Genomic DNA, 16,073 nt, shown 5'->3' with positions numbered 1-16,073 from the left:
GTACCATTCAATGCCTTCAATAATACTCTGAATATGGTCTATAGATGACAGAATGCAGGTCCAGAAAGGAGGATATTTACTCAAGTTTACGAAGATAGTAAGTGGCAGAACCAGAATTTAGAGGCAGACTAAACTAACCTCATTCCCAGTTGTTTACAAAGGAACTTCGTTTACATTGAATGGAGAATAATATGAGAGTAATGAAGAATAATTTATTTTAACCATTCTAATGGAAATATTTCTAAAACATTTTACACATTTCTCTATCTGAATTAGATCATACTGAACATAAGTTAATCTCTTCTGGATGACTCAGCATCATAACTACTGGTATATATTATTTTACAGTACTGATGAATAATTTGAATCTACAATAGGGGAATAAATCAACCCTAACCGTGTTTGAAATCTTGGGTCAACCTCATTCTTGTGGAGGAAAAAGGAATTAGTTGTACTTTCTTTGCTGCTCCTTCATGCTTCACCTCCGTTCTCCACCCAGATGGACAAGCTTGTATATAAAGTAAAGTTGAGCCACTGAACAGCAGTATTGTACCCCAGTTAAGAAGACAGACTTTGGAGGGAGACAGCTCTAGGTTCTAATCTTTGTTCTATGACTTGTTAGCTATGTAACTTCCCCTCCCATAAAATTAGGGTCTTTTCAGGAGCTCTGGTGGCATAGTGCCTAAGACATTTGACTGTTAACTGGAAGACTGGCAGTTCAAATCCACCAACCACTCCTCAGAAGGAAGGTTGGGCAGTCTACTTCCATAGTGATACAGCCTCAGAAACCCAAAGAGGGGTCACTATGAGTCAAATTTAACTCGATAGCAGTAAGTTTGGTTTCGGTTTTTGGTATATTCCCCTTTATTTTATTCTTAAAGCATCATTTTTTGTTTTCCATTTGCTATTGTAGGTAAAAGAAGTATCCTCAGTTATCTGTGCAAAAAGAAATGGGACAAGAAGAAGAAAATTTTCCAAGCAGTAAACAAACTATTTAAGATTTGATGTGCATTCATGAGTCACAGGGTAGGAAGAGGAAATTCACTGCAGTGAATTGGTAAACCACAAACCCTCTGAATCAACAGTATTCAGTTTGCTGTTCTAATAATGGCAAACACCAAGGTGTACCAGAGTGGGTGTGAGGGGTTTCCTTCTTTTATTTTTTTTCCCCTTATACAGTGTTTGAGCATAACATTATACTCATTGAGAGAAGGCAGGGAGATTTGATGCTTTACTATCAGGGAGACAGTGTGGGACTTCTGTGTGGGCTTAAGAGAATAGAAAATTTAGGGAGACACATGAGTCTGTCACATGTAAACATCTTGTTCCTCATATGTCTGTTGAATACAGCCAAGAATCCACCATAAATCCTTTCCAGAGTGAAAATATCATCTTTCACTTAGGTGTATTTCTGTATTTCATTTAATTCTCTCAAAGACCCATGAGGCTGGAAGAACTCCACCATAGCCAAAGAGGAAGAGAGACTTCCAAATGATTGGATTGAGCTCTTGCTTTTTGGGATCCAGAGCTGTTCCTCATGTTTCTCAAAGAATGGTTTTTGAGTCTCAGGAGGCTGCATTTATCTTCCACAACTTCATCTTTCAAGTGAGGAAACCTAGCCCAGAAGAATAAAGACTTTTCAACAAACTTAACACATCAAAGATCAATGTAGCAGAAGAACCACATTTTTTATTGTGTCCTTTCCATTCCACAATGCTGCCTACAAGGTATTTCTAAAGTATTCCCATATACACAGTGGTAAAATAGGCTACCTCCCTGCCCTTCCCTAGGGGAGGAGGCAGTAATCCCTAGGGATTGCTTTTTGCCTTCACTTCCATCCTTGTTCATGCACAAGAACAACAGGTGTGCATGTGTATGCATGACTGTAGGTGCATGTCTGTATGTATGTGCCTATTAGTGCAAAGGTGAGCATGAAAGAGTGTGTATACCTACATGTATGTGTGTTTTGTATGGGGAAAAATAATTAATATTTATTGAGTCCTAACCATGTGCTTGGCATGAGCCAAAACTTCTCTTAAATTACTGCGCTTAACACACTTTTGAGGTAGATATTGTATCACATGCATTTTTCAGATGTTACAAGCTATGACAAAGAAAGAAGAGTGCACAGACATCCTACCAATCTGACATCAGATAATAAAATATTTTGCATCCGATATATGTTGTTGTTATGTGCTGTCGAGTCAGCCCCGACTCATAGCAACCCCTCCTTGGGTTTCCGAGGTGGTATTACTACGGAAGTAGATTGCCCAACCTTCCTTCCGAGGAGTGGCTGGTGGGTTTGAACCGCCAGTCGTCTGGTTAGCAGGCAAGTGTCTTAGCCACTACATTGCACCCATGATATTGCCATATCCAGCCATGTTTTTTTTAACCTATACAAATGATAATTTCACATGATTCAACTAGATCTTTTATTGAACTGTGAGAGAGAAATGGTGATAACTGATTGGAAAACTTCTTAGGAAATTTTATGAAAGAAACAAAAAAGGAGAGTTACAATCAGCTTCCCAAAGCAGATCTTAATGACTTTTCCTGGGCTTTTTGTTTAACATCAATTCAGCTTTGCCTGAGAACAAGGTCTGTAGGGTAAGACCTAGAACTAGGGACTCAGTATTTTATCCCAAATCCAAGCTTCTGGCAGATAGAAATTGATGAGGAAAGAGGAAGGTGTGTCTAGATGGCATGGTAGTTGACTGCCTGGATGTCAAGTGGCATTTAAGGTCCAACTTTTGTAAATATATTAAAATAAAACCTTCTTTCCAATCCCACTGTAGGCCTTTAAAAGTCTACTATTTGTTTTTTATATTAAATTCTAGTCCAGACATTCTCGAATTTTATGAACCCAGAATCTACTACACTCTTAAGAATTTTGGAGGGCTTCAAGAACTTTGATTTATGTGGATTATATCTATTGATATTTATCAATATCAATATATACTCAGTATATTATATACCAATATATTAGAAATTAACTGAGACATTTAAACTATTTATTTATAAATTCATTTAAAATAACAATGACAAATTCATTATGTGTTAACATAACATTCTTATGAAACTTACTATATTTTCCAAAATAGGAAAACTTGAGTGAAAAAAGTGAGTTTTACAGCCATCTCTTTACTCACTAGCTTAACAAAACACAACTGTATTCTTATGTCTGCTTCTGTATTCAATCTGTTGTGGTACACACAGCATAACCTTTGGAAAACTTCACTGTACACATGTGAGAGAATCAAAGTGAAAAACCCAGATAATATTTTAATTACATAGTATGATGAAGATAGTTTTCACCTCATGGACCCTTTGAAATGATCTTGTGGACTCCCTGTGTTCTATGGACCAAATTTTTGGAACCACCTATCAAGTGTGATTTTTGAGTTGTGAATCTCCTTATCATGTATTAAAGTGTTATCAGTCATTTAAAATTTAGTGTGATGTGATTAATAGATCATTTTTCCTAAAGTAGATTGGCTAGGAAAAGGGAACAAGATAATACTGAGGAAGATAAAAGACCCAGAAAGGAACGCTGTGGTTGCCAAGAATCTCCTTCCTCTGCCTGTCCTGGGCCAGGTGGCAATTTGCTATTACCACCTAGCCAGGTGGGCTAGGCCTGTTCTGCCTGTGGTTGTCTGTAGTCTTCAGGTTCCTCTTTGCCTGATCACATTCTCCTTCTTTCCTTACTCAGGAATGAGTGCTAACTCTAATAGAACCCTGTCTTTCCAGTCCTGGCCTTCCCTCTGTTCACATGTCCTCCAATTCCCTTCTGAAACTCAAATGACATGTTATGTTGGCTACTTCTCAAGCTTTGGATAGAATATGAGGTGGTATATCAGTCAGATCCAATCAGAAGAGAGAAACTATGGCATTTATTTTAACAGAGAGTCTTTAATGAAAAAAAAAAAAAGTTAATTATTATTGAAGAGCTAAAGGGTATTACAAATGTAGTAACTCAGGAAGCACCTGCTCCTCCAACTCAGTTTGGAGGTTGTAAAGGTTGTCACTTAGAATTTCTAGGAGAAGCCTCACAGACATAGGATTCTAAGCTCTGAGGAGGGATATGCAGTTCCTTCTGGAGTGTCTGAGGGGTTTCCAATCAAGCTGGTACCGTGAGTATTGTAAAATTGAACGTGAGACTCCACTGTGCTAAGAAAGGAAGTACCGCTGCAGAGTGAAGATGCTTTGCTGGAAGATGTTGTCAAGAACAGGAAGTACTCTGGAGAGAACAAGCAGATCCCTATTTCCTCCAGCCCCAACCCCATCATCAAAAGGAGGAGTATAGAGAGACGGGTTTGGAGCCAAGAGAATTGTTTCATAGTGGGATCACTCCCAATCCTGCTATGATGAGTGCTCATCATGCTATAGCTACATTGTAGGACCACAAAAGGATTGTGCACTGTCTTGCTGGATGCTCCTACAACACAGCTGCATCTCTGATCTAAGATTGCCTCCCCACTGGACTCAGGAAAAGGACAGCAAAAGTGCAAATCTTTCTTCTATTTTGTACCTCCCCCCCCCCCCCCCCCCGTCTCACTCTCCACTCCAGTATTCTTTGAATTATCCCGGAGAGGACAAGGTTGAGCCCTGAGAAGTCTTTATTCCTGGGAGTGAGAGTGAGCTGCAAGTCTTGAGTAGCTTAGGACAAACTGCAACCTCATGAGATTTTTTTTTTTTTTCCTGAATAGTTAGTTGTTCCCCTGTTAGAATATGAGGTAGTATAGCAGTCAGGTCCAATCAGAAGAGAGAAACTATGGCATTTATTTTAACAGAGAGTCTTCAATGAAAAAAAAAAAGTTAACTATTATTGAAGATTATTGTTTTTTTCCTGAATAGTTAGTTGTTAGTTGTAAAGGAGTGGAAGGGGGAATCAAGTGTCAGGAGAGCACCAAGCACCAGTGCATCTGTCGCAAAGTCTTCACAGGTGGATGATAGGTAGCAAGGAACGGGGAAAGAAAGCTACAGCCAGAGCTGAATGTAATGGACAGGGTCTCAGAGTTCCCTTCTTTAATTGTTCTTCTTCCTCTTTATCTCCCTATAACCACACCCAAACAAACTCACTCCTATCTTTATTTAATCCCTAACTCATCTTAAAAGGAAGTTTCCATTCTTTACTAGCCCCTATTATCTCCCAATGTCAAGCCCTGGACTAAGCTGACCATTTTGTTCTCTTTTTTTAAAATTGTTAGGTGGTATAGAGTCTGTTCTGACTCATAGTGATCCAAGGTACAACAGAATAAAACAGTGCTATCCTCACAATTATTGTGATGCTTGAGCCCATTGTTGCAGCCACTGTGTCAGTCCATCTCGTTGAAGGTCTTCCTCTTTTTTGCTGACCTTCTAGTCTGCCAAGCACGATATCCTTCTCCAGGGTCTGGTCCCTTCAGGTAACATGCCTAAAACACTTGAGATGAACTGACCCCTAGGAATCTCTAGCTTCATTTAGCTGGTCTAACACGCCCCCTCGTGGTGAAGACTACTCAAGGTCTTACACATGTGGCTTAGACAAGCCAGCTGTCTTAAAAACATTTATTTTTTAAAAAGTGTATAAAACATGTATAAAGTGAAAGTATTACAAAAGTGACTAAAGAAATAGAAATGGTTCTATTTTTAGGAATAAAAATATCTCTGTTTAACAAAAACACACCATAGTTCCTGTCACTCTGATGTTTGATGAGAATGTTACATATTTCTGGTTGTTTTTATTAATGTCTCAACTTTCAGCTTCTATTTTGTGAAAATTTCCTACTAACATATGGCACTAATTATTGATATAAATCATAAGGAAGGCTATTAAGGATTCACTGCTGTGTACTAATGGGAGTGCTATGGAAGTATAGTGACTTGAAGTGTATTGTATATAAAACATACTCTTTACTGTTCAATAGGCTCCATCTATTCTCTTTTTCACACCCTGCCTGTAGAAATTTACTAGACAATTACAAAAAATGAAATTAAGTGATCTATAAATTACTAAAGTACATTAAAATTTCTACAGGTTTTAAGAACTTGAGAGATAAGCCAGGTGATGAGTATCTTCTGGATATCCTATGATAAAGTATGTTTCTGGAATGATCTTCCCAGTAAATTCTTTCAGGCATCATTTTCTTCCTGGCCCTCTCCTTGGGTATTTCATTGACCTGCCTCTTAGACAAGAAGCACAGAGTGGATGTGGAGGAATGTTCTGAATAACCACTGACACTCCGGAGGTTAGAAGGTCTAAGAATCAAAATCAAAGTCCTGGATCCAAATCCCAGGTGCAGTTTTCACTAGTGTATGAACTGGAATATTCCTATGTACTCTCTGAGCCTTTTTCCTCCACTCTGAAATAAGGATAGAGGCTGTGGCACAAAAGAATCAGGAGAACTCAAGGGAAAAAAGTTCCAAGAGTGCTTGGTGCAAGTACCTTCAAGGCAGGAGTCTCATCTGTTTTTAGTAATCCTTGGTGCCCGAGAACTGAAAGTAGTATGCTTGTTAAACAATATACCATGGATTGCCAGAAAAACGAGCAAACTTGTCTTGGAAGAAGTGCAGAATGCTCCTTAGAGCATATAGCAAGACTTTGTCTCTCTTATTTTGGTCATATTACGAGGATGGACCAGTCCCTGGAGAAAGATGTCATTCTTGGTAAAGCAGACAATCATTGTAAAAGAGTAAGACCCTCAATGAGATCAATTGACAAAGTGGTCATAAAAATGGGCTCAAACATAGCAATGATTGTGAGGATGATGCAGGATCAGGCAGTGTTCCTTGTGTTGTACATAGGGTCACTATGCATCGGAACTGACTCAACGGCACCTAACAACAACAATATATTAAACAGCAAGCAGAAATTACTTACTGCATACTCCAGGGAAATTTCAATTGCTGGAAAATAAAACTACGAGCCAACTAAACACCTGTTTCTTCAAGACTCTCAGCAGCCCCCAAAGCTTGTCCCAAGCCTCTTTCTGTGCTGTGCCTACCAATTCATAGCTGAAAAGATCAAAAAATCTTCCCACCTTTCAAGCTTGCTTTTAGAATCACTCCCCCATCACTAAGAACCAACTGATAATATCCGTTCCCGACTTTCTCCTTCTATGGTGGACCCTTAGGAACTGTAGGAAGAGTCAGATGCTGTTCCTTCTCATTGCAGGTCAGCTTTGCCAGACCAATAGGATTCTTCTGATAGTGTTTCTGGATATTCAACAGTAGGTAAGTCTAACACACAGGAAGCATTGCTCAGCTTTTGTGGCCTTCCTATGCCTTGAGATGTTACCACCTGCGTTGAAGATTCACACAGGCCTAATCATGGATTTACCAGCTCTGTGGCCTTGGGGATTTTATTTAACCTCTCCAAGGTTTAGCTCCTTCTTTGTAAAGTAGAGATTAATAATAGTCCTTAGATTATATATTTTTCTATGAAGACTGAAAGAGTGAACTTATTTGACACTTAATAAATACTCAATTATGGTTATTATTGCTCAAAATTTTCTTATTGGAACGTATCCAATCTGCAAAGGAAGTACAACCATTTCTGTGATTTTGGTTTTTCCTTAGTTGTACCTGAAGTTTTACTATGCATGGACATCTGAAGACCCAAATCTCGTTCTGGGTTAATTTATAGCCAACCTGGAAACTAGCAGACACCTGAGCCTTCAGATTGCCCAGAGAGTGAGTAGGCAGATGTGAATGAATACAGATAGATGGGAACACTCTGAGGCCTAAAGAAGAAAGGGCTAATCATGCATCTGAGGAAAGTAAGGCCTACAGGGTGGGTTTATAGGACTCAGTCAGTACAACTTTGGCAGTACCACTTACTTCGCCTACAAGTGGAGGCATAAGAGGAACCATTCCAGAATGTGACACTATTTGTGTATAGTAGAATGCCAGGGACCATGGAATAGCTGGGTTTTCTCTTGTGAAAAAGAACATGTGTTCCTAGGACATGCTACATTTTTCACAATTTTAGACTCCACAAAGTTTAGACTTCTCTGCATTAGAATCTTAGCCCCTTTTCCCCTTGATTCCTGAAAGCACAGTTTTTGTGAAACTGGTTAGCAAATCTTGGTCTCCACAGTATTCTTAGTTTGAGGTTATAAGACCTAACTTTAATGTGAACTCTCAGAACCAACTTTGCAGTGGCAAGTTAAGAGAATTCAAACCAAACTGGCTGAGGGTATTGGGGGTTTTAGCCTAACTTCAGTAATCACAGTTTGGCTGACATACTTCCAATATTATTTTCTCAAACTACTAATCCAAACCCTGGAGATACCCTATATCCTGCCCAATCCACCCTAAAAACTCCAAGAAGCACAGAATTATGCCTGACAGTCTTTTGTTTTTTGAGGGATGGGAATCGGGGATGGAGGCAGAGTTAAACAATTGGAAAAAAAGAAAGAAAGAAAGGAGGAAGGGAGGAAGAAGGGAAAGAGGGAGGAGAGAAGGAAACCAGGGATATATGATCTAACTCCTAGTGACCCCTCCTTGGGATTCCAAGGCAATATCACTATGGAAGTAGTTTGCCCAACCTTCCTTCCCAGCAGTAGCTGGTGGGTTTGAACCACTAGTCTTCTGGTTAGCAGTCAAATGCCTTAGGCACTATGCCACCAGAGTTCCTATATGAAGAAATACCTTGGAGTTACTCAATGGGTATATCTGATTCTTAAAGTAAGTTGGTAGTTGGTGGTCATAGAAGCAAAGGACATTTTGTTATAGAACCTCTGCTATGAACAGATTTGCTAGTAGAGGCGAAACATCCCCCAAAGCCCCTTTCCAGTAGACCCATGCAGTAAATCTGGCATTGAGAGTTTTCAGATTCCCCATGAAACTTGAAAGCAATTATCTGGGATTAGTAGGAGATCAGAAACGGCTTACCTCAAGTATTGTTTTCTGAATCCAGAGGGCTGGTGAAATTATTATCTGGTAATAATTCCAAAAGCCATGAAACTAGTAACATTTGTTCTAACTTGGGAGGAGAAATATAAGATTATGATAGGGTATACATAACTTTAATAGCAGGATATAGTTTAAATGGAGTTTTCTGATCTTTGTTTTTATTTTAGAAAAAAAAATGCATGAGGCCCTTGAAAAGTGGGCTCTGCCTTAGCTCTTGGGTAACCTCTCAGAACCAGGTGCATCAAGGAATGATTTTTATAAACTTAGGTACTGAATGATTGATGGTTCCAAACAGCTCAGATATGTTTACATCAAGTGATTATGCTTCATATACTTCAGAGATAGTGTGGTGGTGAAAGGAGAGCATATCACAGTCTTTAAGTAAACTAAGCTCAGCCCTCTAAAAGACAGTTAAGCAACAGCCATTACTGGGCCAAATCTCATTCACTGTAATAAAATACCCACCCCATGCACCTTTTATGAGATACAAAGAGATATGAAAAATGATGAAGAGCTGTGAAAACTTAAAGTTTTTGTTATTGTTTGGTGCCATCAAGTCAGTTCTGACTCGTAGTGACCCTGTGTCCAACAGAGTGAAAGACTGCCGGTCCTGTGCCATCCTCAGAACTGCTGCTCTGTTTGAGCCCATTCTTGCAGCCACTGTGTCAATCCATCTCATTGAAGGTCTTCCTCTCTTTCACTGTTGTTCTACCTTACCAAGCACAATATCCTTCTCTAGGGACTGATCCTTTTTGCTAACATCACCAAAGTATGAGAGACAAAGTGTCACGATCTTAGCTTCTAAGGAGCATTCTGGCTGTACTGCTTCCAAGACAGATTTATTTGTTGCTATGGTGTCCATGGTATATTCAATATTCTTAAACAATACCATAATTCAAATGCAACAATTTTTCTTAGGTCCCTCTTATTAATTTTCCAGCTTACATATATGAGGTGATTGAAAATACTACAGCTTGGGTCAGGCATAGCCGTTTTCAAAGTGACATGCTGTAAATCGTTAAGAAATCGGACTGACTTATCTTTCTCTCGGAGGGGCTGGTGTATTGAACTTTTGGTTAGCAGCCATATCCCTTAACTACTGTGCCAGCAGGACTCCTACCTAAAAGAGGACAGCATTTATATCAACTTCCTGGCCTGGCTTCTCTTCCTTGAAAAGCTCAACTGAACATCCTTTTTCTTCTCAATGGTGAAATTATCATATCATTTTCCATTATATTGTTTACAAAAATTATTAGCCAGGTGAGGCCAATTGGGGACATTTGCCTTGAGCATAGAGGTAACCTGCGTTTTAAGTGTATGAGGACAGACATGGTTCCAGGGAGCCCCCTAGTGGACACGTGCAGGTATGTCCGCACTGTCATGTGCCTTTTGACTTAAAAGACAAACAAGAGTGCATAATTATGAGGGACACAGGGGGAGGGTTGCAGGGTAGGGAGGGGAGGAGACTGGTTTAGGGTTGGACATGGCGAATGGGGAATGAAACTAAATGTACACGTTATGTTGAATGCAAAACAAACTTAAAACAATAATAATAATAATAAAAGGGCATTATTCAAAAAATAAAATAAAATCCTTGCTTCATAATTTCTAGACTCAAAAAAAAAGTTAGCTGTTGAAGATCGTCTAATCACCATTAAGAAAAAAGATATTACACAAGGATTAAAACTGTATTTAAAAGTGAGAATTGAAGGAGTCAATGATGACACTGATTGGTGAACCCTCAGTTCACAGAGAGCTGAATAAATTCTTATGCAGTAGGTACTTTGTACAGTCCCACATTCCTAATTGAGTTCTGATTGATTTGAACTTGCTTTCTGAAGAAGACCAACTTGTTCATGACATTCAGTAAACACTGTTCTTCGAAAAGACCCTTTCCTATAACATGGCAAGCTTCTATGGGCAAAAATAATTTATCCAAATGTTCACTTCATTCTATACACACTTTTGACCTCCTAAACAACAGCATAAAACATCAGCTTCTTATTTTTTAAGACTTTTGAAGTTAATTAAAGTTTGCTCTTAACTCTGGTGGCTTAATGACTGTTAACCAGAAGGCTGGTGGTTCAAATCCTTGTAGCTATTCCTTGTAGGAAAGACTGGGCAAACTACTTCCATAGAGATACTCTCTCAGTAACTCAAGGAGGGGTCTCTATGAATCAAATCGACTCAATGGCAGTGAGGTTTTTTTGTTTTCTTCCCTAAATCAGAGGTTGACAAACTTACCATACAAGGTAGCAAATATTTCAGATTTGTAGACCAAAAGGAAAAATTGAGTATGCTAACCAGGTATATAGGAGCTCTGGTAGCATAGTGCCTAAGGCACTTGACTGCTAACCAGAAGGCTGGCGGTTCAAACCCACCAGCCACTCCTCGGAAGGAAGGTTGGGCAATCCTACTTCCGTAGTGATACTGCCTCGGAAACCCAAGGAGGGGTCGCTATGAGTTGGGGCCGACTCGATGGCAAACAACAACAACAACCAGGTATATAGGAGCTCTGATGGCATAGTGCCTAAGGCATTTGACTTCTAACCAGAAGGCTTGTGGTTCAAACCCACCAGCCACTCCTCAGAAGGAAGATTGGGTAATCTACTTCCATAGTGATACTGCCTCAAAAACCCAAATAGGGTCACTATGAATTGGATCCAACTTGATGGCAGTGAATTTGGTTCGGTTTTGGTTTCATCAGGTATCTAACCATTTAAAATGTAACCTTTGAAAAATACAATAACTGTTCTTAGCTCATTGTGTAAAAACTTACAAACAAATAAAAACCAAAACAAAAAATGGCCAGATTTGGCTTATAGGTAGTAGTTTACTGATACTTGCCCTTGAGTATGATTTGTTTTGCAGATTGATATATAAAATTTCACTTAGTTATTGCAAACGTGGCAGCTCTTTTGTTTTCAAAGTACTCCATCTTCACATTGGGCAAAATGGGGTGTGTGTCTTTTATCCAATAAACCAAAGAAGTGGACCCTCCAGACCCCTAGCATTGCCCTGGCTACTGGACAATAAAGAGGGGGTTTCATATTAGCCACTGCTAAGGGCTATCTCTGAAACAGTCACCATCTAAATGGTGAACAAGTAGGGAACTCAAGCAGGGAGATGACTAACAAATAGACATTAGCTAAACAGTGGGTCCTGTCGAACACTGGTGGGCCTGCGAGCTCAAGGCTACCATACTATTGAGGACAAGAACTTTATCTGACATCCTGTACTCACATAGAAATACATTCATTCATGAGTTCATTTAGCTAATATTAATTTAGAATCTACAATGTGCTTGTTCTGTGTTTGGTGCTGGAGTGTATACTGGTAAGCAAGACGTAGAAAGTTCTGACTTTCATGGTGTCTCCATTTAAGTAGGGCAAGGCAGACAATATACAAGTAAACAAAAAATAAAGAGAATTTCAGATCATAACACACACTAAACCCACTGTGATAGAGTCAATTCCAACTCATAGTGACCCCCACTGGGTTAGTAAATTTTTATGGAAGTAGATTGCCCCCTCTTCCTTCTACAGAGTGGTTGGTGTGTTTGTACTGCCATCCTTCTGGTTAGCAGTCAAATGTCTTAGGCACTGTGCCACCAAAGCTCCTTAAAACACACACTTGAGAAAAGAAAGATATGCCAGAATCACTGAAGTGTCTGAGACTTTAGGAGGAGATGATTATGAGGAGCTAGAAAGACAGAACAGCAATGCCAATACAAAGACCTTGAGGCAGGAACTGACAAATAAATAAAAATTTGGATCAGGAAGAACTATGGAGAGCAGGATGTTTGGTGGAGATGGTTGACTTTTGTGGGAGTACTGAAAAAAGAAGGACTGGGAAAGGTTGAAAGGAGAGTTTGAGTTTTACAAATATGAGAAATACTGAGATCAATGGCACAGAATCCCAGGGGCAAATACGAGAAAACATAAATAGATCAGTGGGCCCAGCACAAAGGTTGGTGAAATGGATTAGTGTATAGTCACAGCAAGAATTAAGGGGTGACTCAGAACAGAGCAGGGGACAGTTGATCTGAGTTTGGGCTTGGTCCTACAGGCAAGAGGAAGCCAGTAGAAAGGCAAGTAAGCACTGGGTGAGTCTTTGGTAGTGTTACTATGCAGCACTGTTTAGCATGGGTTGGAAGTGACAGAAAATGGAAGCCTGTTGGTTATTATCTCACAATCTTGAAATTTAACAAAAGATATGTGTCTGGGAAAGCAAAGCATCAAATGTTGAAGCATCTTAGGGATGTCTCAGCATGCCCATAGGGACAGCACACAAAATACACTGTAGTGAGGCAGCTGAATCTACTTCTGCCATATGATGAACTTAGACCACTGTAGCCAGCAATGTTTGTTTTCATTTTCAGGACATGAAATTCTAGCCTGTGCTTCATAAATCTCGGAGATCCCATGCTATACCACTAGGCATCCCCAGACATCAATATCAGAAAAAAAGGAGAAAAGAGAGACAGAGAGAGCCTGAGGTAGGGCAGCTGGATTAGAACTATTTAAGTTGTGTAATCTCTGGTAGCATAGTGGCTAAAGCACTTGAGTGCTAACCAGAAGGCTGGAGGTTCAAACCCACCAGCCACTCCTCGGAAGGAAGGTTGGGCAATCCTACTTCCGTAGTGATACTGCCTCGGAAACCCAAGGAGGGGTCGCTATGAGTCGGGGCCGACTCGACAGCACATAACAACAACAACAACAACAATCTATGGGTAAGGGAGTTAATGTCTTTGGACCACAGCCCCCTTTCCAATCCCACAACTGACTTTGGTGAAAACTGACTCCTGACTGCCCCTAGAAGCACAGAAGGGACTCCCCAAAATTGCATGTATTCACTTCTTGACTCAACTACATTGTGTTATAATTCATGTACAATGCAAAGCACTCATGCTAAGTGAATAGTTTGATAAAATTTGACAAATTTATACAACCTTGAAACACCACCCTGATCAAGATATGGGATATTTCCATCATGCCAAATGTATGATATCCTTCTCCAGGAACTGCTTCCTCCTGATAACATGACCAAAGTCTGAGCAATGAAGTCTCTCCATCCTTGCTTCTAAGGAGGATCTGGCTGTACTTCTTCCAAGACAGATCTCTTAGCTCTTCTGGTAGTCCATGATATATTCAATATTCTTTGCCAACACCTTAATTAAAATGCACCGATTCTTCTTTGATCTTCTTTATTCATTCACCATTTTTGCATGCACATGAGGTGATTGAAAATACTATTGCATGAGTCAAGCAAACTTTAGTCTTCAAAGTGACTTCTTTGCTCTTTAACACTTTAAAGAAGTCTTTTGCAGCAGATTTTCCCAATTCAATATGTCCTTTGATTTCTGGACTGCTGTTTCCATCAGCATTGATTGTGGATCCAAGTTAAATGAAATCCTTGACAACCTCAGTCTTTTCTCTGTTTATCAAGATGTTGCTTACTGGCCCAGTTGTTATTATTTTTGTTTTCTTCATGTTGAGGTGTAATCCATAGTGAAAACTGTAGTCTTTGATATTTCTCAGTAATTGTTTCAAGTCCTTCACTTTTAGCAAGCAAGATTATGTCAACTGAATTATCTCAGGTTGCTAATGAGTCTTCCCTGAACTCATCTACAAAGTGGATCTTTATCCTCCTACAATTTCCGGAGCACTCACTGTACATGACTTTAAATAATATCCAGTCCAGCTAAGCTGCACCCAGACCTCCTGAACCCAATTTTCTGGGTGGGCCCTTGAGTCTTCAGTGTACTTAGGTGATTCTGATGATTGTCTAAGTTTGGAAAATGCATGCTTAGTCTGTCCCCTCTATTTACATATAAAAAATATAGAAGTTGCTTGCTAAAGGTCACAAAACAAAGTGTTTTGAAGCAGGAAAGGAGTGCAAGTAACCCAGCTCATAGTTTAGTTCCCTTTCTATATTGCCAGGCATGTCGATTCCAGTGCTAAGTCACTATAGCAGGCCCAGAACTCATAAGATTTACATCTAAAACTTTCAGAGATAGGACACATTGAATACACTCATGAACTGCAAGATTTTAATATAATCTGAAAAACTAAACTAATAGTGGAGATAAAGTAATATGGAATAATATCTAGAGATTCTAAGAACAAAATATAGCAACCATAAATTAGGTACAATCAGGAAGTTTCTTAAACTTATCCATGATTGTCTACAAGCAAGTTTCCACCTTCAATAAACCAGTGTTATGAATTGAATTTTGTCTCCCAAAATTATCTATTTTAAATCCAACCTTTTTTGCTTGTAGTTATAATCTCATTTGGGATTTGATTATCTTGGTTTTATTAATGAAACAAGATTAATGTCATATGTGTCTTGAATTAATCTCTTTTGAGATATAAAACAAGCAGGTAAGAAGCAGAGATAAAAGGAGGTGCTAAACTAGATGAAAAATGCCCAAGAGTGGAAGCTTTAAGAGACAAGGACCTTCCTCCAGAGCCATCAAAGAGAGAAACCCTTACATTTGAGCCAGCACCCTGAACTTGGACTTCTATGCTCCTAAACTGTGAGAAAATAAATTTCTGCATGCTAAAGTCACCTATTTGTGGTATTACTGTTACAGCAGCATTAGATAACTGAGACAGAATTTGGTACCTAACAGTGGGGATGCTGTCTAAGAAACACCTAAAATATGGAAGTGGTTTTGGAATTGGGTAATGAGTGGAGGCTGAAAGAGGTTTAAGGTGCTTAATAGTAAAAGCCTAGATTTCTTTGAAGGGATTATTGGTAGATTTTGGCTGTCAAAGACAATTCTGATGAGGACTCAGAAGGAAGTGAAGAGAGCTACAGAGAAAGTCTCTGTTGTCTTAGAGAATACATATGGCACCGACAGCAGACTGTTGCTAGAAATGTGGGCATTAAATGTGCTTCTGGTGAGGCATTAAAAGGAAATGATGAATGAATGATTGGATAAATGAGGAAAGGTGAAGTTTTTTATGCAGTGCCAAAGAATTCATTTGAATTAGGTTGAAATGGTGGAAGACAGAACTTATAAGTCATGAACTTGATTATTTGATTGAGGAGATTTCTAAACAAGATCTCAAAGAGGCTGAATTGTTTCTCCTTGCCTCTGATAGTTAAATGAGAGAGAAAAGAGATGAACTTAAAAGTATACTATGCAACTTGGGAATAAATCTTACCAG

The sequence above is a fragment of the Orycteropus afer genome, unplaced genomic scaffold, assembly GCF_000298275.1.
Source record: "Orycteropus afer afer isolate SDZICR_OR568_19922 unplaced genomic scaffold, OryAfe1.0 scaffold00269, whole genome shotgun sequence".
Classification (NCBI taxonomy): domain Eukaryota; kingdom Metazoa; phylum Chordata; class Mammalia; order Tubulidentata; family Orycteropodidae; genus Orycteropus; species Orycteropus afer.
The sequence above is the reverse complement of the archived record's forward strand: the minus strand, read 5'-3'. Positions refer to the sequence as shown.